The 24,838-nt window shown below is 46.6% G+C and overlaps 1 protein-coding gene across 1 annotated transcript in view; it reads left to right on the forward strand.

Annotated features, from left to right (window-relative positions):
* Positions 1-16,826: 16,826 nt before the first annotated feature.
* Positions 16,827-24,838, forward strand: part of LOC135901055 (stearoyl-CoA desaturase 5-like) — a 33,515-nt gene continuing 25,503 nt past the window's right edge. Inside the window, exon 1 of the mRNA XM_065430700.1 lies at positions 16,827-17,067. The gene's annotated coding sequence lies outside the window, so the exon portion shown is untranslated. The remainder of the gene's footprint in view (positions 17,068-24,838) is intronic.

Consider the following 24,838-nt stretch of genomic DNA (forward strand, 5'->3'; position numbering starts at 1 on the left):
ACCTTTCTTCAAGTACAGTTAATAGTGAAAAAAATAGTGACACCAAAATACTCTGGAATGCCGACGTCTTAAACCATCACAACCGAGGGCGAAGAAAGCCCTGGTGCAATTCTTGAGGGCAACAATCCTGCACAACTGGCTTTAGACCCCAGTGATGTTCATTGTGCTGCATGTGAACCTGTGCTGCATGGGGACAGTGTGCGGTGGTCGTGACCCATTGTGATCGTGTGTATGTGCTCTCTCTTTTTCTCTCCCTTTATCTCGCTATTCCTTTCCGATCTTTCTAACGCTCCCGTCCTCAAGTGTGAGGTAGCAAAGCGGTTTTTTCCATTCTGGTTAACTTCCCTGTCTTTTCTTTTATTGAAACGAAAGCAAAATATAGAGATGTAGTCACCTATATACAATGGTAACAGCTACTCCTTTTCATGTGATAGTCTTTCTCCTTTCTTTCGTATATCTCGTTTTGGTGAGTACGTCTAAGACAAGAACCTTATAATCCAGCAAGAGCGTGCGTGCGCATCTGTTTGTGCACAGAAGTGAAAACGGGCCAGTTATACGCTGTAGACGCTAAAAAACAGCACGAACAGCGCAAGACGTTCAGTCTGTTCTTCTTCTACAGTTATTTTGCCATATCTAGAGATGTATTCGATTCAGCTTGGCTTCTCTGCACTTTCTGCACTCATCCACGGTGCGCTGCACCTTAACCCTCCACTCCCCGAGGTGCAGAGGCGCCCCCTGCACTCTCGTTCTCGAGTGCGTGGGGTGCGAGGTTAGGTGTCGAAGTGGTGCAGTACACCTTTGAACCTTACTGGAAAGAGGTGCAGCCGCGCGAACCCACCGCCATAGCAGACGGGTTGCAGCTAGACGATGGTAAGTGTCTGCGTTTGTCGAAATTGATCGCAGACCGACAGAGCTATTCCCGATTCTTGACGAGCTTGGCGTGATCTCCTTTGACGGAGACGCCGAGCTGTAGACTACAGAAGGCAACTTTGCCATTATACTCTGCAAACATAATAGCATGGTTTATATGCCTGCGTAGTGGTGACATTTCTTCCCTTATTTTTGCAGATGGAAGAATGGTGCGGGTACTTTGCACGCCGGGCGGTTCGGCCGCCGATCCCGCTCACACAAAGCAGCCAGGAGCCGCAACTTCGCGTTGCGGAGACGCCACGCCGCGGACCACTGAAGATGCTGCCGTGGACGTGTCAGCCATGCCATCTCGGCAACACGACGCCGAAAAAGCTTTGTGAAGCGGCCGAAGGACAAAATTACTTGCAGAAAGCTATAAGGAGCACTTAGGCCACATCGGGCAAAAGGGGGGACTATGGCGAGGCTTAGCATTCAATGCGTTTGCATTTGCGTTGCATTTTGTATTCTGTTTTTAACGGACGCCCTGAATGAACAATTCGGGTGCTCCCTCACCGTGTTCACGTGACTAATAAATGGAAGTCCCTTGAGAGGGCTTACTAGAGAGTGCGCGTCAACAATAATAAATCCGGCAGTGCTGCTGCCGAGTGCAGTTTTGAGTGGTAAGTATTCGCAGTGCTGCTTTCATTTTATTCGTGGCCTCTTATGCCAGTGCATAGTTAAGCTAACATGTACCTAACGTCTTATTCACAGCGTGTACATGAAATATGTAACAAAACTGACTGTTTCTTACCCAACAAGTCCCTGAAATGCTTTATCCTAAAGCATTCAAATATGACTGAATATATCATATAGAAAACTCCTACATCATGCCAGCTAGGTTAACGAGACTGAATACTAAGAGCAGGTTAAGCATATCAAAGCAGGGGCAGAAATACAAAATAGATTGGGCATTATGTGTATGTTACGCATGGAGAGTCTAACGTTGCGTGCGCTTGCAAACATATGCAACTGCAAAAAGAAATCTGTGAGATTATTCTTTGTATGATTTAACCTGAGACACAGGCCGCCATTGGAATCTGAACCTGGCAACGTTTAACGTTAGAACGTTATCTAGTGAGGCGAGTCTAGCAGTGTTATTCGAGGAATTAGAGGGTAGTAAATGGGATATAATAGGGCTCAGAGAGGTTAGGAGCACAAAAGAAGCATATACAGCGCTAAAAAGCGGGCACGTACTGTGCTACCGGGGCCTAGCGGAGAGACGAGAACTAGGAGTCGTATTCCTGATTAATAAGGATGTAGCTGGTAACATACAGGAATTCTATAGCATCAACGAGAGGGTGGCAGGTCTTGTTGTGAAACTTAATAAGAGGTACAAATTGAAGGTAATACAGGTGTACGCCCCTACATCCAGTCATGATGACCAGGAAGTCGAAAGCTTTTATGAATACGTGGAATCGGTGATGGGTCAAGTCAAAACAAAATACACTATACTGATGGGCGACTTCAATGCCAAGGTAGGCAAGAAGCAGGCTGGAGACAAGGCAGTGGGGAAATATGGCATAGGCACTAGGAATAGCAGAGGAGAGTTATTAGTAGAGTTTGCGGAACAGAATATTATGCGTATAATGAATAGCTTCTTCCGCAAGCGGGATAGCCGAAAGTGGACGTAGAAGAGCCCGAACGGCGAGACTAGAAATGAAATAGACTTTATACTCTGCGCTAACCCTGGCATCATACAAGATGTGGACGTCCTCGGCAAGGTACGCTACAGTGACCATAGGATGGTAAGAACTCGAATTAGCCTATAGTTGACTAGGGAACGGAAGAAGATGCTACATAAGAAGCCGATCAAGGAGTTAGCGGTAAGAGGGAAGCTAGAGGAATTCCGGATCAAGCTACAGAACAGGTATTCGGCTTTAACTCAGGAAGAGCACCTTAGTGTTGAAGCAATGAACGACAATCTTATGGGCATCATTAAGGACTGTGCAATAGAAGTCGGTGGTAACTCCGTTAGACAGGATACCAGTAAGCTATCGTAAGAGACGAAAGATCTGATCAAGAAACGCCAATGTATGAAAGCTTCTAACCCTACAGCTAGTATAGAACTGGCAGAACTTTCTAAGTTAATCAACAAGCGTAAGACAGCTGACATAAGGAAGTATAATATAGACAGAATTGAACATGCTCTCAGGAACGGAGGAAGCCTAAAAGCAGTGGAGAAGAAACGAGGAATAGGCAAGAATCAGATGTATGCATTAAGAGACAAAGCCGGCAATATCGTTACTAATATGGATGAGATAGTTCAAGTGGCTGAAGAGTTCTATAGAGATTTATACAGCACCAGTGGCACCCACGACGATAATGTGAGAGAGAATAGTCTAGAGGAATTTGAAATACCACAAATAACGCCGGAAGAAGTGAAGAACGCCTTGGGAGCTATGCAAAGGGGGAAGGCAGCTGGGAGGATCAGGTAACAGCAGATTTGTTGAAGGATGGTGGGAACATTGTTCTAGAAAGACTGGCCACCCTATATACACAATGCCTCATGACCTCGAGCGTACCGGAATCCTGGAAGAACGCTAACATAATCCTAATCCATAAGAAAGGGGACGCCAAAGACTTGAAAAATTATAGACCGATCAGCTTACTGTCAGTTGCCTACAAAGTATTTACTAAGGTAATCGCAAATAGAATCAGGAACACCTTAGATTTCTGTCAACCAAAGGACCAGGCAGGATTCCGTAAAGGCTACTCAACAATAGACCATATTCACACTATCAATCAGGTGATAGAGAAATGTGCGGAATATAACCAACCCTTATATATAAGTTTCATTTATTACGAAAAAGCGTTTGATTCAGTCGAATCCTCAGCAGTCATGGAGGCATTACGGAATCAGGGTGTAGATGAGCCATATGTAAAAATACTGAAAGATATCTATAGCGGCTCCACAGCCACCGTAGTCCTCCATAAAAAAAGCAACAATATCCCAATAAAGAAAGGCGTCAGACAGGGAGATACGATCTCTCCAATGCTATTCACAGCGCGTTGACAGGAGGTATTCATAGACCTGGAGTGTGAAGAATTGGGGATAAAAGTTGATGGAGAATACCTTAGCAACTTGCGATTCGCTGATGATATTGACTTGCTTAGTAACTCAGGAGACCAATTGCAATGCATGCTCACTGACCCGGAGAGGTAAAGTAGAAGGGTGGGTCTGAAAATTATTCTGTAGAAAACTAAAGTAATGTTTAACAGTCTCGGAAGAGAACAGCAGTTTACGATAGGTAGCGAGGCACTGGAAGTGGTAAGGGAATACATCTACTTAGGGCAGACAGTGACCACGGATCCGGATCATGAGACTGAAATAACCAGAAGAATAAGAGTGGGCTGGGTTGCGTTTGGCAGGCATTCTCAAATCATGAACAGCAGGCTGCCACAATCCCTCAAGAGAAAAGTGTATAACAGCTGTGTCTTACCAGTACTCACGTACGGGGCAAAAACCTGGAAGCTTACGAAAAGGGTTCTACTGAAATTGAGGACGACGCAACGACCTATGAAAAGAAGAATGATAGGTGTGACGTTAAGAGATAAGAAAAGAGCAGATTGGGTGAGGGAACAAACGCGACTTTATGACATCTTAGTTGAAACCAAGAAAAAGAAATGGGCATGGGCAGGACACGTAATGAGGAGGGAAGATAACCGATGGTCATTAAGGGTTACGGACTGGATTCTAAGGGAAGGGAAGCGTAGCAAGGGGCGGCAGAAAGTTAGGTGGGCGGATGACATTACGAAGTTTACAGGGACATGGCCACAATTAGTACATGACCGGGGTAGTTGGAGAAGTATGGGAGAGGCATTTGCCCTGCAGTGGGCGTACCCATGATGATGATGATGATTATGATGACGTGATATGTGTCTAGCGCAAACAGAGCACGCGAGACGACAGAGAGGGCCAACATTTTTGTCCCTTAGAATACTCCTTTACAGGTGCACATCGCTTTAGTAAAGTTTGTAATCTCCTTGGAACGGAAGCAACTTAGGTATCATCGATCAAGAACATCTGCCAGTCAATAAATGACTTGCGTGTTTAATGTGTACCGTTCAGTTATAGTTTGCACGTGAATCCATGGCTTTTCTCATTCCACCTTTTAAACTTGGCCCAATTTTCTTACGATGAAGCAAACAACTGGCCTGCATGTAGTTCAATAGATAGTGCACGAACTTCGAACTATTCACGATTTATAGACAATACCGTTTCCGCCGCATCACTCCACGACACGGACGAAAACAGCGGCGTGCAACTGGAGTAACTGTTGCCGTTCGTCCTCCTGTTGCTCTCGTTTCGACCAGGGATTAAGCACTTACTCTCCTAAATTTACACACTGCACGAACACTCCTACAGTTAGTACCTTGAGGGACGAAGGCGCCCTTTATAGGGTTAAATGTCCAATTACTCCCGTTTTCCCCTGCACTTTTTTTTAGTGCAGTTGTTTTCAAAAACAGCTCTTTCTTACGATGCGCATGACGTCGTCTTCGTCCGCTAATGTACTGCCTGCTGCGGTCGTCAAAAGCTATGCTTAGGAAGATGCATCCCTTTCATAGCCTTATGTCCGAACAAAGAAACTAAGACGCTAGTACAAAGATGAAAGAGTAAGAAATACAACAAAGACAAGCGGAAAAATGGCTTCAAACGCAAGCTTAGCGAAAGATAAAAAATAAATCAGCAAGTAGTACGTGTATATACTCCGTACTGGGTATTTCTGGATCTTTCAAACCTAAAATAAAGTCCACTTCAGGTTTTGGACCATCCAAAGGGATGTATCCATAAATGCTTCCCTGCAGGACAGGCAGCTGCCCTTCATCGCATGACCGTAATAACGACGATTACGATACGACCACAACCACGGCATGGCAATGGATACAGGACCGTGACGGCGATGACGACTCACACTTCTCTTACCTGCAATAAAATCCTGCATGGGTGGAGGCACACATAGCATTTCATTTCGGACAATTTCCTCTTCCAAGGAGACATCACGATGAAGCGACAGACACCGTCAATAAGCTGAATAACAATAATGTCGTTCTTCAGCAACTGCACCAACGAAGCAGCCTGGCCCACTTTGGCACGTGGCCATGCTTATTTGCAAAATACAGCTATCGCCGAGCAAATGTGTTCTCGTTACAATAATTTGTTCTCGCAGTCAATAATTTACATGCTTGCCTTACGTGTATTTCTCCCTGCCTATGAAGTCATTACCAAGAAGGTAGACGACTATTTGTAAATTTGTTATGCAAAGAAGCTGCCACTCGACGCTCATTTTCGGCGTCTTCGATAACCGCGGCGATACGACGCTGCCTCCTTTTAATCCTTCGCAGACACTCACATAATTACCGCGAACGTTGCTTGTAAAATGCGATTACGAGCAAAAGCGGGAAGGAAAATGGCTCATTGGCGTCATGCTTCCTGCATGACGACTTTCCGTCTACAAGGCTCTGCTTCGCTTTTGATTTAGTGGCGAAAGCTGCTTCGATGCACATTTAATGCACCAGATTCATCTGTCTGGACTATTTTTTGCAATTACTAATGCAATGATTCTTCATGGGCCTGTGACATCCCTCCGCGTTGATATCCTTACAACGAGGTTCTTGCCGCAGCAAAAGAGACAGCAGGGCAGATGAGGTGCTCGCTGTTCTTCTTCTATCCTGATTGACCGTGCATGGTTATAGCATAATTATGCAAGTGAGCAGCTAGCTCTCCATGCCACTATGACGTACGTCACTGAAGAGCCAACAGAGAAATGGGTCGTATTTTGTGATTATAAGGCAGCTCTTCGCAGCATCAAGTCTGCATTACAATCATAGAACTTATGAGCAGATGATATCTGACATCAGGGAAGGGCACCACCATGCTCTGGAAAGAGGGCGCAACATTATGTTTCAATGGATTCCTGCTCACCGTGGCATCATCGGCAACAAATTAGCTGACAAGGCTGCCCGGTCTGCCCACGAAGACACCCAGACACGTCCAACACCTCTGGCGAGGTTGGACGCTGCCAGGGAACTTCGCCTACTTGCACGCAAAAAGACACAAGATCTCTGGAGTTCAAGTGCTTTCAATTGCCGATTAGATAAACTGGATCCCACGCTACAGCTACAACTGCCATCTAGCCTTTCCCGCGGCGGAACAACCTTGATGTGCCGCTTGTGGCTGGAAGTGGCGTTCACGAACGCATACTCCTATCGTTTGGGAATGGCCGAGAGACCGATGTGGGACTCCTGTGGGTGCGAGGACGCCATCGAGCACCTATTGTGTACCTGCCCTCGCTACAATGTACAACGCCTCTCTCTGCGGGCAACTTTACACCGACTGGACTCAAGACCGTTCACCGAGTCAAAGGTACTCGGACCGTGGCCTCACCCGTCACTGCCACGAAAATCTATTTGTGCACTAGTGCAATACTTGAAGTGCACCGGCTTAAGAGACCGTTTGTAGTGTCCCTGCGTATATCGTCCCGCCCACACGCACTCAGTGCTCACTCTCTCCCTTTTTTCCTCTTTCTATTCCCGTTTCCCCAACCCGCAGTGTAGGGTAGCAAGCCGGGCGCTCTTCTGGTTGACCTCCCTGCCTTTCCTGTCCTTGCATTCTCTCTCTATATTCAAGTGACGAAATAAGAGCGCTTCATTGAAGGCTCGACCACCAGCTACACGTGGTCACTGCAGAATAAACCCAGTGTTGTAAATTCATTGTAATGAAGGCTCATTAGAGCCATCTGATAAACACACGATTTTTAATTAGAAGTATTATATGTCCCATGAGGCAGAAAATCCGGCGTGATCAAGTGACGGTACTAAAAATCATAATCATCAGTGACGTCATCAGTGTCTTGCATGATGTCACTAGTATTACAGAAGATAGTAAAAGCTATAACAACGTTAGTTAGTAGTAAATATGGTTAATGAACCTAATTAGAATGAATTAATGTGAACGGAACCAAGGAAAATTAGAGTGAATAAAAGTTAGAAGAAGTTAGAGTAAAATTACTTAAGGTGGAGTAGGGTGAATTAAGGTCAAGTAAGGTGAATGAAAGTGAACTAAAGTGGATTACAGTGGATTAAGGTTGGTACAAATGAGAACAAGGGGATAAGTCGGATTAAAATGGATTAAGGTGCAATAAAGTGTATTAAAGCAGAGTTGTGAAGTACACGTGAGAATGTGTGACGTCACGCACTAAGGACGTAACCAATTAATTACAGACGTCATCATGCTTTCGTGTTGAAATCACGTGACGATACTTAAGTGACTCCCAATTGTGGGTTCCGCTGGAGTGACACACAGTTCCCCAAACGGTGTGTCAAACGGTGTGCGGTGACATATATATATATATATATATATATATATATATATATATATATATATATATATATATATATATATATATATATATATATATATATTTTTTTTTTTACGAGCGTCCGTCTCCGTCTCCAAGCTGCTCCTAAATTGGTCCATTTGACTAGATCTAGTCTTCATGTCTATCGGCAGAAAGGGGAAATAGGTTGAAAACTAGAGAAATTTCAAATAAAGCACTGCGGTGTCAAGCCTCGGCCTATAGTAACTGCCAGATCAGAGTTCTATAGTGGGCTCCGCGTACTCTTTTCTAGGTAGAAAGCGCGATTTACCGAGATTGTTCTGACCTTGCGACTTCAACGCGTATGTGCATTTAAAGTAAGATGCACAGGTGACTTCCTCGGCTATTTCTCGGCGTGAATCAACAATGTTTTAAGCATGACTATTTCGCTTTGTACAGCCACATCATTTCAGCTTGAAGCATCATCGCTCCTTCTGCTCGGGGTCTCGCAGCAATACTTCGCTAGCCGTACGCACCATTAACAAAGGTCTTGTAACAACGGAACAATACTTAATGCATTGCTTTGAAATCAGGTACCCTCGAAAAAATATTTAGTGTGAAAGGCAACCGCCAAACAGTATCATTCCCCTTGGCGCGGCACACGCCTCGCGCGCGTGCTTGCTGAGCCGGCTCCCCACAATCGCCCCCCGCCGCCCTTACTGCTCGGTACTGCTGTCGCAGCTTCAATATGAGCACTTCAATACGCATGCGCCGCACTCATGGCTGAGTCAGGATCACGCGGTAGAATCCGTCGGCACGTGCAGTAAATGACATGGTGATCGAAGCGGAGACATGGGCTGCCATGCAGAGAGGACGGTGCGACGACAACATGACGAACACGGCATGTCGACATGCCTGCGCGGGACGCATGGGAAGAAGCTTCCGTCGTGATGTCACCAGCGACTGTGTTTTTTCACGGATATCCTGATAACAAGATCATAACTGCTTAGTCAAGTAGTATCGTTCTTGTCTTCTACACCACCTCCAACCCCGCCTTCCGCTGCAGGGTCGTAAACAGGATTTCTGTTCTGGTTAACGTCCTCGCATTTCTTCTTTTTTTCGTCAATCTGTCGGTGGAGTAAAATACAGCAGTAATACGGAGACGACAATGACAGGACAGGCACTAAGACGTGGTTGCGCCCAGCAGGACGCTGGGACATGTATACACCTAAAGAATTACAAAAGAAAAAGAAAGAATTGTAAAACACGGATTTAATAATGTTAAAGTACAGGATGTATCAGACGTATCTTGGAGCATCTAGAGGTACGCGGTCATGGGCTTTGACCGACGTATGTTACATCAGTGGCTCGCTGTACGTCGCCATAATGAGTGCTGACGTGCGAGAGCGCGCGGCTCGCGAGCCCATGGAAGGACTGACAGCGTAAGCTTTCCTCAACTCACTTGCAACACGCAAAGAAAGGTTTACTCAACTTACTTGCAACACGCAAAAAATATAATAAAAGAACGAGTGTTTTGATTCTGCAAATGCAAGCAACGCAAAGACATTATGGCTGCGGTTGCGCAGGCCTCTTCGCCGAAATATGAAAACTGGCGTTGCCGTCGAAACAGTCGTGCGAACACACTGGCGGGCGGTATAAAGTAGCCTCTTGTTTTTCATTGCTGCTGTTTTTTCGTTGTATATTCAATAGTGAGGAGAGCATGGGGCGCTGTTCTGAAGTGATGTCTCGTGCTTCTTTATCATTTGGCTACGAAAAAAAAATAAGAGGGGGGTATACTACGAAAAAGAATATATGTGACGTAGAGGGAGGGATGAATGCATCGGGTACAGGTGGTCGCGTTTGTATAAGCACTTTCCCCGTGAGTAGTGGCTGAATATTGGCTTGTGTCACAAGGAAAGACATGTCTCAGTGGAGACGCGCGTATTAGTGAGCATAAATTGTTTTCTTTATGCAGAAAAGCCATCTCAGTGAGTCAGGATTTTCGCCGCACAGCTCAGGTGAAACTAGGAGTGGTCGCCGACCACTTGTATAGTGCACTGCATTTGGCTATCTTAAACTGCTTCCTAATTGTTCTGGTCATTGTCATCACTGTTGGAAATGAGTCGCCCCATCTTATACAAACGCAGAAGGACCATAGCGGAGATTGACCATCAAGTCGCTCGGTATCACTAAGTGTTATATGAGCGCAGACAAAAAAGCGGGGTTAGTTTAAGCCCCATTGTTCGGAAACATGATTCTATCATCTGCATCGCGTTTGTGCAAGCAACAAGAATTTACGGTTGCGATGTTCGGCCCCTTGCATATCACTGAAGTGACCATGCAGCGAGAACAGCGTTTTTCCAATTATATGATATGACGAGGGCTTCCAGTAGAATATCTTATTTTTACTTTATGCTATATGTTTACCTACCATATGAATTAAACCTTCTACACAAGTACAGCAATTATCAGGATCAAAAGCATACAATATGAAACGCAAAACTCGGCGTGGCAATGCAAATAGATGTCTGGAAAAGGTTGGGCGAAATTAACGCGTTTTGCGACGCTGACATCTACTTCCGGCTTTCTGGGAAAATTGACGCACTTGCGATATGTCGGGAGGCAACAAAAAAAAAGGAAAGAAACCCGCAAGGTGTGTGTAAGCGAACGAAAGAGGATATGGCGCGCCAAATGTCACGTTAATGACCCAGCTGTCGGACTCTTCGCTCTCATCTTTCGCTCCGGAAGCTCATTAACAGCAGAGACGATAGCAGCCAGTTCGGTCGAGGGAAGGCCGCTTGGCTGTCCAGAACTTGACCGGTACATAACGCCGGCCAACGGAACCTTGGCCCGAATATAAGAGCAAATTGAAAGAAACAGCGGTACAGAAACAAGTGGACAAGAGGGTTAAAGGAACGATGTTGATGCGTGGCAAGAGCCCCTCACACGTGTTTTGCAATCTGGATCGTGTCTTCCGGCACGTACGTCTGCACCCACGTCTGCACACACACACTCGTCCAAACACACTCACGCATATATCACCTCTGATCGCGCTTTAGTTCCGCTCGCCCCTATCCTATCCCAGTGCAGGGAGCATTTAAAAAAGAAATGCACATACCGGAATGCTTCGTGAAGTCCAAATCAATCTGTTTTTGTGTCCCATTGGCACCACATGCATGGTTGTCCATGCATTTTCGATCGTCTTGCTACTAAAACAAGGAACGTGTGCAAAAGGCCTCGCTTTTCAAGCGGAAGAGCCTTTTAAACTTATCAATTCGGGTACAGCGATGTACTGAAATTATGAATCACCCTTTCGAGAATGACAAAAAGAAAGGTTCTCACCAGCTTATTTTTGCTTGTCGTGAGTCCCAAACGAACAAGCACACCAACGAAAACGGGTGAGATCCTTCGTACCTCCACGCACTCTGCCAGGAGCAGAAACGCTTTGAAGACTCTAAAACCACCATTTCCGCTGCCATATCCTGTACCAGGCAAAGAAAGGGCGTCGGCAACATTTGCGCCCAAAAAACTATAAGGAAGATATCTCAAGTTAAGCGTGACGCACGTTTCTTGTTTCTTTTTCTTTTTTTTGGAAGGGGGGGCAAGGGGGGGCGAAATGGTTTCACACAATCGCACTTTCGAAGCGAAACCGCGGTGTCTCCAGGGCCGCTTCAATGCCTACTGCGCTGTGGTCTACGCGGTATCTGTAGCACTCCACGCAGTCGGATCACATCTGCGGCCACCTTCTCATTAAATGCTTTGGAACGTCGATTTCAACGCAATATATCAGCAAGGTATATCGCTAATTTTAGTGCGTGCCACATGCACTGCTTTGCTTGCAACCAGTTGTTTAGGGGCACTGAACTGTATACCCACGGCTCAGGAACATACAATGGGTCTCGCATTCGGCGTCTCGAATGCGAGACGCCGAATGCGTCCCGCACTCGTCTTTACCCGCTCCTTTTTTCTCTGTACGGCAGCGCATATCTTACCTAGCTTATTGGGAGCAGTGAAAGCAACAATAAAATCATATCTACTTGCAACTTTTTTTAAGCCTGTGCGACGCTGAATGAATATATGGAATAGCCACTACTCTTTTTTTTTGCTATTACTGCTTTCTGTAATCACGTCCGTCCCTCTCGAAACCGGCTTCTTTAGGCGCGCAGCCACAGTGGCCACTGCTACACTAGGATAACCTGCTTCTAATAGGCGCCGGACCTGCGCACTAAAACTGGCACTCATTTTGTGCATGCAGGATCTGGTAAGGGAAAACTTAAGGCACGACATGGCAATTCCGTTTTTTACTGCTTTGGAATGCTTAGATTGAAAGTTTAGCAACGGCTTCGAAGATCTTGGGGAGTACTGCCAACAAACATGATGCCAACATGCCAACAAACATGGGTAAAAGGCAAAAGACCAACAGATATTTGTCCAGTGAAGCACAATAAGAACAACAGTTTTACTGACTGTCATATGAGTATGGTTTATAAAATTCCCCTTAGCTGTGGCCAGTTCTACGTAGGGCAAACGGGACGGTGTATCAATCAGAGGCTAATGGAACATAAAAGGTCGTTCACCGGTGGATCGCCTTCTAATCTTTCGCTACATTGCCGAGATTGTAACTGCACACCAGAGTTAGATGAGTGCGTGATATTGTACAGGCATACGAATGAAGATACGCGTCTTATGGTAGAGGCATGGCATATCTATAATGGTGGAGGTGCGTGCGTGAGTCAGCCTTCGATTACTTTACATAAGGAAGAGATTAAGTGCCTTAACAGTTATCTCTCACGTAGACCGGCACGTGTACCCGACTGACACGGTGTTACCATTCCTGAGCTTGCGCAGATGAGTTTTGTGTCTTCTTTCTTTTTTCGCCTCGGTGCTTCCTTCAGTTGATAGTCGGCGTTCGTGTTGTCCACTTCTCTACTCTTGTGTCCTGTCTGCACGCCTCACTTCTTTTTTGCATAATGAATCCCAGGCCTTACTTGCTATACGCTTTAAAAGCACAAACACACGGGCTATTGCGCATTTTCGACAAAACTTGGCTTCAGCCGAAGCGATGGTACGCCACGTATACAGAGGTGGCGATAACCCAGGCTCGCAGCCAGATGCTTGTAGAATGCCTTCTATGCGCATTCAAGACATCTGTGAGTACTAAGCATGTTTTCGGTCGTTCCTAAGACAGAAATTTCCAGGCACACGCTACAGGTTTTTGAGCCCCCTGGCGTTATCTTTTACGCCTTCTCCCTGCGCAAGCAACACACTCCCATGTTATCGCTCCTGGCGATCGTTCGTCGCGTTTTCGACAAGTGTGAGCACCGAAAGAAGGTATATGTTGTTGCGGGGCCATAAAAAGCGTCACAAATTTGTCCGACTGCGATTCAGTACACGCCAAACAATGTCACCACGGCCGAGCTACGTTTCACTAAGTGCACCGCAACGCCCGGTGCACCCAGTGCGGCCAAAAACTACCCCAAAAGTACCCAGATAGGTTCCAATAACATTGGGGTCAGAGAAAGCATCACATTATGTCCAAGTAAGATTCAGCACACACCAAACTGCGTCACATAATGCAGCGCAGACTGTCACGCAGACTGCATGTCAAAGAAAATTTGTCACCTTGCCGTGTTACAATAGCGCAGGGATGCGGTGCCAAAAAGCAGCAGGAATACGCAAATATGCCGAGAGCTCAAGTAACCAGAGCTACATTAAATAAAATAAATAGACAGGTCGCCGATCGAACTCTTACGTGAGCAGCGCCGGCCTCGCCTCGCTCGCCTCGGTGGCGTGTCTATGGCGCATGCAGCATGCATCTGGCGTGTCATGGGCTTGTCGCTATAGATAACGCGAGAAAAATAGGTCGCCAAGTTTGATACGCAAAAAAAAATTATTTTTTAGTTTGAGATGGAAAGAAGAATAAAAAATCAAAGAACATTGTCTATTAATTTTATTCCACATTCTTCTCTTTTTTTTTTCCTATGCTCGCGTCCGTTAACGGATGGTGTGAACACTAGGCGTGACGCGTTTCTTGTTGCCAGTTTTCGCCGAGTGTCCACTCTTGTTGAATTTCTCCGTGGTCAATGCGGTAAAGCTCGATAACTATCGGCCTGAGAAAACGTGTGTCAATATTTTCGGATTGAAACGGGGAATGTTCAAAGTATATATACGATTTATATCGAAGTCAGAATCACGTCAAAGGACCCACTCTGGCATTCACGCTTGCATCATAGTACAAGCCGAGGTGGCTCAGCCGTTATGCTGTTCTGCTGCATCAACCCGCGCCTCTTGTGCCACCCTCTGACGCACCACAAAGGTCGATTTAAAGCGCACCGTGAAATGTATTGCTGTTCCATCTAACAGATTTTCTTTACGGCATTATCCCACACTGCGGACTTATACATCGAAACTGCAAGAACACCGCACCTACTTTTTAGGGAAAGGTTATGCTTTGAGTACTGGCTAAATTTTTTTTCTGCAATCACAACATGACCCTTAATGCCAGTAATGAAAAAGCTAATTTGGGAAATTTTGTCCACGGTTGTATTGGCGAGTACCGCACAAATTATGAATTCCTCGCTGCTATGAAGCTCGGTCACAAAAAGCAAGTACCACTTTGTCTCGAATCCCGTTTTCTATTAATCTTAGAGAACCGCGTTGCAGAAATCGGGCGCTATTAGCCGCCTGTTGCGCGCTATTAAAAAAATTAAATTATGGGGTTTTACGTGTCAAAACCACTTTCTGATCGTGTGGCACGCCGTAGTGGAGGACTCCGGAAATTTCGGCCACCTTGGGTTCGTTAACATGCACCTAAGCACACGGGTGTTTTCGCCTTCATCGGAATGCGGCCGCCGTGGCTGGTATTCGATCCCGCGACCTCGTGCGCAGCAGCCCAACACCATAGCCACTGAGCAACCACGGCGGGTTAGCGCGCTATTAGCCGCCGCTTGTGCGTTAATACAGGAAACGCTCACTGTTGTCCTAATTAAGATTTTTCAATCAGCTTCAATCTAAACAAATCGTGCTAGACATTCCAGGCGATAGCGACGAACAAGCATCGAGAGATTTACAGCTAAGGATATAAAAGCACATTGGCCTATATTCGTACATAAGTCTCACGAGCAAAAGAACAGCCTGCCTAACGTGACAATGGAATAGCTTTTCCTATTTATTTACGGATGCGATAGCGTGCGTAATGGAATGCTTCACTAGGCAAGTAGAGGGCGCTTGTACGGCGACCGATTGTTGCATACGCGCAGAAATCTATGCAAGGAACACACACACACAACATGCATGTATATATGTAGTTTTTTTTTTTTCTTAGCAGCGCCAATATTTTTAAAGATTGCTCATGGCAGATAGAACAATACCAACCATTCGTCTAAATTATTCGATGAGGTGGCCATTATTTCTACGGTAAATCAAAATGTTCAATAGAATAATTACCGTAATTAAGCTAATTAGCTTTCTAATTAATTACTTTACTCCACGTATGTCATTCTACGAATTACTGCCGCTGAGTTCACACGGTGTCTCCACTCGGAATGAATTCTCTGGACAGCACCAGTTCCGAGATATTAATTTTCAAGGTGTCCAGTGAAATGCATTAATGTTCCGGTGACTTCTGTGTTCCAATGCATAAAACCGCAGTTTATTAATAGCGTAACTGGAACGCCAATGCATTTGCGGTTAGAACTGTGGTATCTGCCGCAGGCAATCTTTAAAATACTTGGTGCAGCTAAAAAAATAGACACACGTGGGGCATATATATACCCCACCTGCGGGCAGTTGTTTTTTCATCCGCTTTCATTTTCATTAGTTTATCATTTCTTTAATTCAATCAATAAGTACATGTAATTTTCCCTGTGCTGTCCTTGGTGTCCTTGTATCACTATACGAGAAGAAAGGGGGTTAAGTGAGGAGCCCGATTTTATTAATCACATCATAAGAAACCAACAAACAAGGACACCAAGGACAACATAGGGGAAATTACTTTGCACTTACTAATTGAATTTAAGAATGCTAAGTTAGTGGAAATGAAAGCGGATGAAAAAACAAGTTGACGCTGGTGGGGAACGATTACACGTCTTCGCATTACGCGTGCGATGCTCTACCAATTGAGCTACCGCGGCGCCGTTCTCCCAACCACTTTCCGGGGTATTCATGTGATACTACTAGAATTAACGCTGGGAGTGTTAGCCGGCGCCACCACTCACAAGCCTTGGCGGCGGATGTAGAACATTCTTTCCGCCGCAGGCATCGCGAGTACTTGATCTTTTTGGGTGAAGGCAACTGGTCAATAAACCCACACGTGCTACCTGAAGGCATCAATGTTGCCGGATTCGAAATATATATGGGTGGGTCGGGAGGCGAGGTTAAATATGCCAGTGCGATCTTGATAAGATGCGAATAGTGAAAGCGATAGGACACCAAAGTTTGAACTGTATTGAGAGTTTCCTTCCAAAAGTCAAGCTTTTATCCAGGATTTATGCGTGCGGGCTCGACGGGACCATCGATGCCGATGGGTCAGCTGCTCCAAGAAGCCAAAACTAGCCGGAACTCGTCGGTGACGCCCCTTCCTGTGCATACTGGCGAGCAAGAGAAAGTGGGGAGGGGCAGAAGGAATGCCGCAAAGGGGCCCGTTGCGGGGGTCATTCTTTGACTGCTCTCGTCCCGAAGGTTGACCCGTGGCCGTCAGAAGACGCGAGAACAGATTCCAGTGTCGCGATAAGTTCGAAGAACACCTGGTCGTCGTTCCGTTCTTCTGTTGCCCGATATTTTTTTAATAATTTACATCGTTATTGCCATCGGCGCAGCATTGATTCTGCAATTCATCTGTGAGGCAAGTTGTACTCTTTTTTTCTCTCCTATTCTTATGTAACGCGGTCACGCGTCCTGTGCAGCGCACGCCAGTAAAACTCTGGTTACGGCGGCCGCAGAGAAGGTCAAGGCCATTCCGAGTTCGAGCGGTGTCTTTTTTTTTCTTTTTTTTTTTTGACGGGGGGTGGGAGTGGGGAGCAGCATACACGCGTTCGGTCCGAGAATGACGGCGTGCGTAGAGCGTGCCGCTTCGTCGGCGACCGCCCCCATTTGCTGAAGGCCTGTCGCAGCATGTTCGCTGCTCGCCCTTCGACCGTAGCCAGCAGCATGGATTTTGCATTGTAGTATAATCGCTGAAATTTTGCTTGCATGCTGCTATCTTTGTGACCATTCTTATGCCGACGTCGTTTCAAGTTTGAATCTTGTTGGTATTGCATTTGGAAGACTTCATTTCAACAGTATGACATATCTATTGCAAAAAACTTTGATGTGTAGAACCCACCGCGTTGAGTTCATGCAGAAGCGATGCGAGAGTAATATGTCTCTCAAATATATGCTTGTTTTGCTGAAGCGATGAATGCATAAGCCTATTTAATCGTCCTGGCTAGACTTCTCAAATGTCTGTCGCCCTGCCAAAGGGGCGTTAATCTCGAGCAGTCCTAAACTAAATACTCCATCTTATCATTGCACTGCCTTGCTCAGTACGCTACACTCGGTTCACTGAACATAAAAGCACCACAACCGCCGAACTACCTGCCACTGCTTTAATTTTCAAGCGACGTTCGTTGGTGCGTGCGCATGCTCACTATTTCGAATATTAATTTCTAGCACTTCCGTTTCAAATCGAAGTATCCATTTCGAGAATTTGTCGATGAATATCTGAATATTCTTGGAAAGTGGAACTGAGTCGCAATGCGGGCTTTATGACTATGCTCAATTAGCGTACAGGGCAAGGACATAACACGGCGCTGTGTGTGTCCCTGCGCTCTACTTACAGGTGAGGGCAAAAAAGTTGAGTCCCTTTAGCATACGCTAAAGAGGATGAAGGCGAAAGAATGCGTGCTACCGAGGCATTCATTAAATTACTTTGACATTTGGATTCCTTGATACTTCCTATTACTTGTTTTCTCTTTATTAGTTTTTTCTCTTTACTTCTGTTTCGGTCGCCTAGACATCGCCACTGGTTCTGCGTGGTTAATGGTACGTTAGAACGGTCATGGCAAGTCCATGAAGAGAATTAAGACGCATACGCAGGTTCACTGAACGATCTTTTTTGTTTTAATTTTAACACCTCGATGAAAGGCGATAGCCACATATTCTTGCATATATGGTGCCTTCTCCTTTCTTGTAAAGCAGGCAGAATGAGAGGGACGGGGAAAGGCAAATTAGACACACACAGCGCTAGCTTTCAACAAGATTTATTTCCAGTTCTCGCTGGCTTACTTATGCTCTTCAAAACGTCATAAGACACGTGTGCAATGTTCGGCAAACATAAACGAAACCCGGAAAATCGCACGCAGACACTTTTGTGGCCAGTGATTACTTAGAAGGGTGTCTGTTCAACGCAAACCGAGATAATCGAGCTCTTCTTTTTATTGATAGAGAAATACTCGCGCATGCGCTTGGATTTTGGTGCCATAATGCCGGATGGTCAATTTTTCGACCCATGAGTCACCGAAGGATTTCACCTTAGTGCGGGATCTGCTTGCAGGCATCCCACACTACACTCCTGCGCCTTCTGGCGAAGCCAGCGCCTGTTTTCGAGGCATGTCACTGCGCATGCGCGCCCTTCCGTGCTCGCATGTCTGCCTGTTAGCCAACTTCTTGCCAGCTTGCTGTCAGAATCCTGTTGACTGCAAAAGATTACGCTGGAATAGCGGTGTATGTTTCGGCCGTTGTGACGTGCGACCATCCACTGTACTCTCTCCGTGTGGCGTATAACCATTTATGGTTGCAGCGCACAATGTAGTCCACATAGCGTCGTTATCCGATATGCCACTTCATAATGCCGACACTAGTGCTGCAAATTCATTCTAGAGAGAGCGACAGGATGCATAGAGAAATGTAAAAGTGCAAGCATTGCTTTCTGCCCGATGCGTTTGGCACATCGTCCATCGGTACGGGGTGTTTTCGGCCTTGACGCTGCTCCTCGTATTTGAGAATTGTTTTGCTTTTCTACTGTACTGTGCACACACACACACGAGCCCTGACAGCATGGGCAACGGTGAGAAGCAGGACCAAGGAGGTCTAATAGACGCTCTCTGCATACACATCGCGACGTCTAAATAATTTTACTTGCCCGCCACTCCGAAAATGTCGCCGCCTCCTTGTGTTAGAAAAGAGCCATTAGCATTGGGGACAGCAAAATAAAAAAAAAATCACCGACAGTTACGAAGTTGCGATACTCCCTAATGCGAAATCTGAGCGCAGCTGTCTTCGCTTCGCCGTATATTGAGGCATCGCACCGACCGTCGCGAGTCGCGACGCAGTCACGGCGCGCGGCGCTGTTTCCCGGCAACTGTACAACCGGAAAACGCTTGCGGCGAACGCTATGCACGAAGGCAATCGAGCTTTCTGGCTCCTTAGAGCGATAGCTCTACTACACTTTCAAACCCAGAAAACGCCTCCCTCCGTCAGGCTGAGCTTCAAACTCAGCCAAGGTCAAATTGGGTCTTAGCCTGCCACACTGGCGGCTGCTGCGTAAGCCGCGTGGCCGCACATATATTGAAAGCGATATTCGATGAGGACAAAGTGCGCCGAGTGCTGACAGCTTCGTATGCGTTCTGCTTTTAACGCTTTGTTCGCGTTGAAGCGAGACGCATCATGGTCAATTCGCTCACTTCTTTACTCGGGCGTTTTGACAGCGAGTTTCCGCGGTGTTACATGTGTTGATGCTTACCTGTGTGACACCATCCTTGTTAATTTACGTAGTGAGCAAATGCTTACAAGTTTAAACAGCCGCTAAAACTACTATCCTTACTTCCTATTGCTGTGCATTAATTTTCTATCACAATCGCTGCTTCGACTTTAGGCCGAAATGCGATTTTTTTTTTTCCCTGGACGGCCGGCGCCGCCGCTGCTGCGCATGCGCGTACGTGAGCGCCATGCGGTGGTGCTTCGAGGTGGCTTCCTCCGCTTTCCTCCTGGCGCTCTCATCGTTATTGCCGTCTCTCCGGGCGCACGCTGGTGCAACACGCGCACGCTGGTGCGCGAGCTCTGTGTTGCTAGTTCGTCTGCTACGCGTGCACGTGTTTTGCGATGTCCTCGACATCATCATTGTCGTCGTCCTCGTTTTCTTCGTCCAGCGGCGACGATTTCCTGCAAGCGGGAGTCACCGCCGCATAAGACGTGGCCAATCACTTTCGATTCGACCCACTAGAAAGCAGCGACTCCGATATCGCGGCCGGCGTCAGCGAGGACGAACCTCGAGACCCTCGCATCAGCCACGTTCTGTGGTCAGTGCAGCGCAGTCAAGCCGAGGGAAATCTGGGACATGTCAAAAACTGACGCTTAATTCTGCAGTCGCAGCAACACGGACAGCGTCCCACTACAAGCAACAACTGAGAAGAGCACATGCCAGCTCTGACAGCCAACGAAAACTTGTACTAGTGTACTAGACAACCTATTTCTGACATATCGTTTTCGCAGTTGTTTACAATCCTTCCTTGATGTCGATGTCGCGAGGTGCGTCGCTTTGCGGTTGGCTGCACGCACGTACTTTACAATCGATTCTACATATGTTCTAAGTTATATTTGCTGTTACTATTTTGTAGACGATGCGTGTGTGCCCACGTAAAAAGATCTCAGGTGTTCTCTACTTCAAAACTTTGTTAGTACTCCTTTAAGCACGGTAATTCTATCTTGCCGAAATATCAATGTTCGCGGTGTCGTATAGCTGTCTGCAACTACATGGTACCTCCTCAATTATAATAGTAACTAACAACCTATGCAATTATTTCATTTGCCTACTATAGTCGGATAGAACTTAAGTCTGCAGTGAAGCCCGCCCACGCCCTTATAACCACCAACGCGAGGCTGCCAATAGTTGGTACTTAACAAACTTTCCCTGTTACCTAAATAAAGCGGTAACCACACACACAAAAAAAATTATAAGCGCGTAATTTTATACATTTTCACTCGTGTATTATAGTGGAATGGTGAAAGTCTAATCCTTTATTGAACGGAAATAAAACGCTTGCTTCGTTGCAACCTAAGTTTCACTTAAGTTGGCAGTGAAGTTTCATGAGTAAAACGGGCTCAGCAGTGAAATGAACTGTACCGCGGACTTTTGAAAAGTGAAATGCTCAGACTCCATACACTTCGTTCATGTCTGTTGCACGCCTCATCGCGTCCGCCGATGAAAAGACTTCGAGAACAGCGTCTGGTACGACGCCACTTTGAAAAGGTCACGTGACGACAATGTGATTGGCATGCGGAGTAACATAATCCCGTGTGCTCCGTGTGACTTGTTTGCCAACTGCTGTTTTCTATGAGTTGTATCCTGTTATAGACCTTTTTTCTTCCCGTAAGCGGCTCCTCTAACGTCTACCATGCACTTCAACTAAATTTGGCGGGCCATGGCCTCAAAGAATACAGCACGCGCCGCCCAATCTCGTAGGCCATAGCGAGTAGTCCCTGACTACGGCGTGACTCATAAGATCGTGGTTCTGGCACGTGAAACCCCACAATTTAACGCTTACCTCCACTGTTTCCTGGGCCGCAACAAGTCTGGCTTGCAAAGACCCACAACAGTGCACTTTCTTGTTTTTGTTTGTCACCTTTTTTAGCGCTGCAATGATTTTCCCAGTCATGTACGAACTACGTCATCAACATACATTATATAGGTGCATCCGTTTGTAAATATGTTCTAGCTTTTTTAATATCACTTTTAAATATAGCATAAGAATGCCAGCATAAGTTGTTGCGAAGTGGCTGCACGCCTTGGCAATGAAAACCTTTTGTCAGAAGTTAAGCAAAGTGTTTCGGGAACGTAAAAATCTGCATCCTCGTTGCAAAAGTATTGTTGTTTGGGGAATGCTAGGAGCTTGTCTTTGCGTGGTGTACAGCATTATATATATTCCGGTGTCACCTGCTCATTCATTGATACACTGTAGTGCGTCATGGCTTTACGCGTAAATGCCACAAGTTCATGTTTATCAGATTATATCTCCGGGCCCTGTTTGCGGACGAGGATAATCTGAGTGGCACAGCTTCTTGGAGCCTCGCGCTCACGTGTAACTTGTCGCTCCAGACGCCCACACTCATATGCCGTCTAGTACATGTATAATTTAACTGTGCTTGGAAGGGGATCAAGGGGACCAGTCAGCGCGAGATTAAACAACGTATGGCTCGGGACTCCGCCCAGGGGGATGCCACAGTAGGTGTAATGCATAGGAGTGTGGCCGTCCTCGGTGCTCAAAGGATAGCATAGATACTTCTGTATCTCTCGAAACATCCAACCACCGAGGCCTATACCTGCTCGAGAGCGGCGAGGATGGCTTCATATGTAACGTTGTCGTACGCCCCTTTGTTGGCGAGGAACAAAGTGCAGAGACGGCAATACAAGTAATTTATGTTGGACGAACAACCTGCAAAAGTTCTACATGCGTAATTCTGGGGCTTTACGTGCCAGAGCACCCATATGAATATGAGCCACGCCGTAGTGGGGGACTCCGGATTAATTTTTACCACCTCGGGTTTTTAACGTGCACGCAGTGCCCGGTATACCATGGACGTTTTATCATTTCGTCCCTATTGATATGCGGCCGCTGCGGCCGCATATCAATGCTGATCAATATGCCGCTGCGGCCGCATATTGATCCCTTGCCCTCGCACTTAGCAGCGCAATGCCAGCGATACTACGCCACCACGGCGGGTTTCACTCGTACTGCGAGTGCGCTGCAGGGTAAGTGCTCTTTCTGTCGAGATGTAACGTATGACACGTTGGCACAGAAGGGGAGCAGACGCAACACGTACGTTGTTTTGCCAGGCGTGTACAGCTTCCTTTGCTTACCAAATTAGACTCCTAGTCCTGTATAATGCGACACAGCTGTTGTGTCACTTTCGTCTCGTGTGATGCATTCCGATGGGCTTTGGGACGACTTCATTTCTCGCTTGGCCGCACGTAACCCAACCAATACTGCCGTGATGGATGCAGTAACGCGCTCGTTAGTCCATAGTACGAATCATACGTCATACGTACTGGTAGATTAGTGCTTACAACTTGTCACAAGTCCACTCGTCGTAGGTAAACTTGTCGGCAAGGCCACCTTGCCATGAGGCATGACTTACGAAATAATGCCCCTTCCGAGGATTCCTCGTGCCACTATTCGTCACGCGGAAAATTCTAGTTAAGAGCTGGTTTTTAGTTGTAACAAACAATTCGGTTCTGCTTACCACGCGTCACCCACCACACTTCAGAGCGGGTCCACACATGGGGCACTCTGTGTATGCTTCGCCAGCCATGAACGTGAAGTTCAATGTAACGTGCTAATAAATATCAATGCGATATCAATTATATGGACACGCCAGCCGCATTTCCGCCGTCGCCGTGATGTACCGTATAGATTCCAAGGGCGATACCATCCTCGCCACGCGCGTATGCTCTATGTACCATTGAAAGCGTCCGAGGGTAAGCCGATGACGGTGCATCGCGCACGCAAGAGAGGAAAGCGGGCAGGAAGCGCGCCGTCTTCGGTCGCGCGCAAGCAACCTTCCGTAGAGGAGGGAGGGGGAGTGGGGGCGTTGTACTCCTACGGCAACCGCGTAGGGCGCGACAACGCGGACCCTATTTTAAAGCGATCTGCGATGGGGACACAGTTTAGGTGCGCCGACGGCTCATATAGCTTCATGTGCGTTGTATTTTCATCGCTCAGTTTGCATTGAAGCGATAGGCAGCTCGAAGGTCACTTCGCTCGCTGCTGCTGCCAGGCTTTCTCACTCCAGCGTTTTGACGGCAAGTGCCTGCGGTCACCTAGTATGTGTTCATGTTAGCATCTGTGCGCTTGACACCATGCTTGTTAATTTACTTAGTAAAGGAATGTGTGCAAGTTTATACGGCCGATAAAACTACTATCCTTACTTCTTATAGCCGTCTACTAATGCGCTGTTGCCATCCATGCTCGGGCGGAACTACGACTTTTTCACAATAAAACGAATTCGCAGTTAGAACGTGTTCATTGGTCTGCGGCCGCTAAAGTGGCATCTCCCTAACCGCTCTACCTCTCAGGAACCATCCCTGTCAGGCGTGATGGTGAAGCACAGAAAAAAGGAACATGTACTGCAGAAGTCAAATGGTGAATTAGTAAAATGCTACAGCAATATTTCACCACGTATCTTCCCCGCATCAGTTCTCATTCCTCAGCATATGCGGCTGTTTGCGCCCAATTTTCTGTACGCCCCACCCTTCCTGCGTAGACAATAGAAAACAACAAAGAAGAAATTATCTCCAATTGTCAACGCCAGATGAATACCCACTTCCCATTCCATTCTGCGCTCAGTGATTTCGTTCGCAAAGTGGCAGTGAAACGAAATTTGACGAAAAGGCACTCTCCCCGAGAATTCCTATTTCAGATGGCATCGAACCAGATGGCCGGTGTGACGAGTTTCCCTATGACAACTTTTCGCGCGACGAGTGGGATCAGTGGCGTAGCTAGGTCAATCAATACCCGGGCCCATAGGTCTTGTGTCACCTCCCCTCCCCCCCGGGTGTAGTGAGGAAGGCGAGGATATAGAAAATTTTCGGGGAGGGGGAGTATTGTTTCAGCATCAGCACAGCCGCCTTGGATACCGCA

The sequence above is a fragment of the Dermacentor albipictus genome, chromosome 1 (genome assembly GCF_038994185.2).
Source record: "Dermacentor albipictus isolate Rhodes 1998 colony chromosome 1, USDA_Dalb.pri_finalv2, whole genome shotgun sequence".
NCBI classification, from domain to species: domain Eukaryota; kingdom Metazoa; phylum Arthropoda; class Arachnida; order Ixodida; family Ixodidae; genus Dermacentor; species Dermacentor albipictus.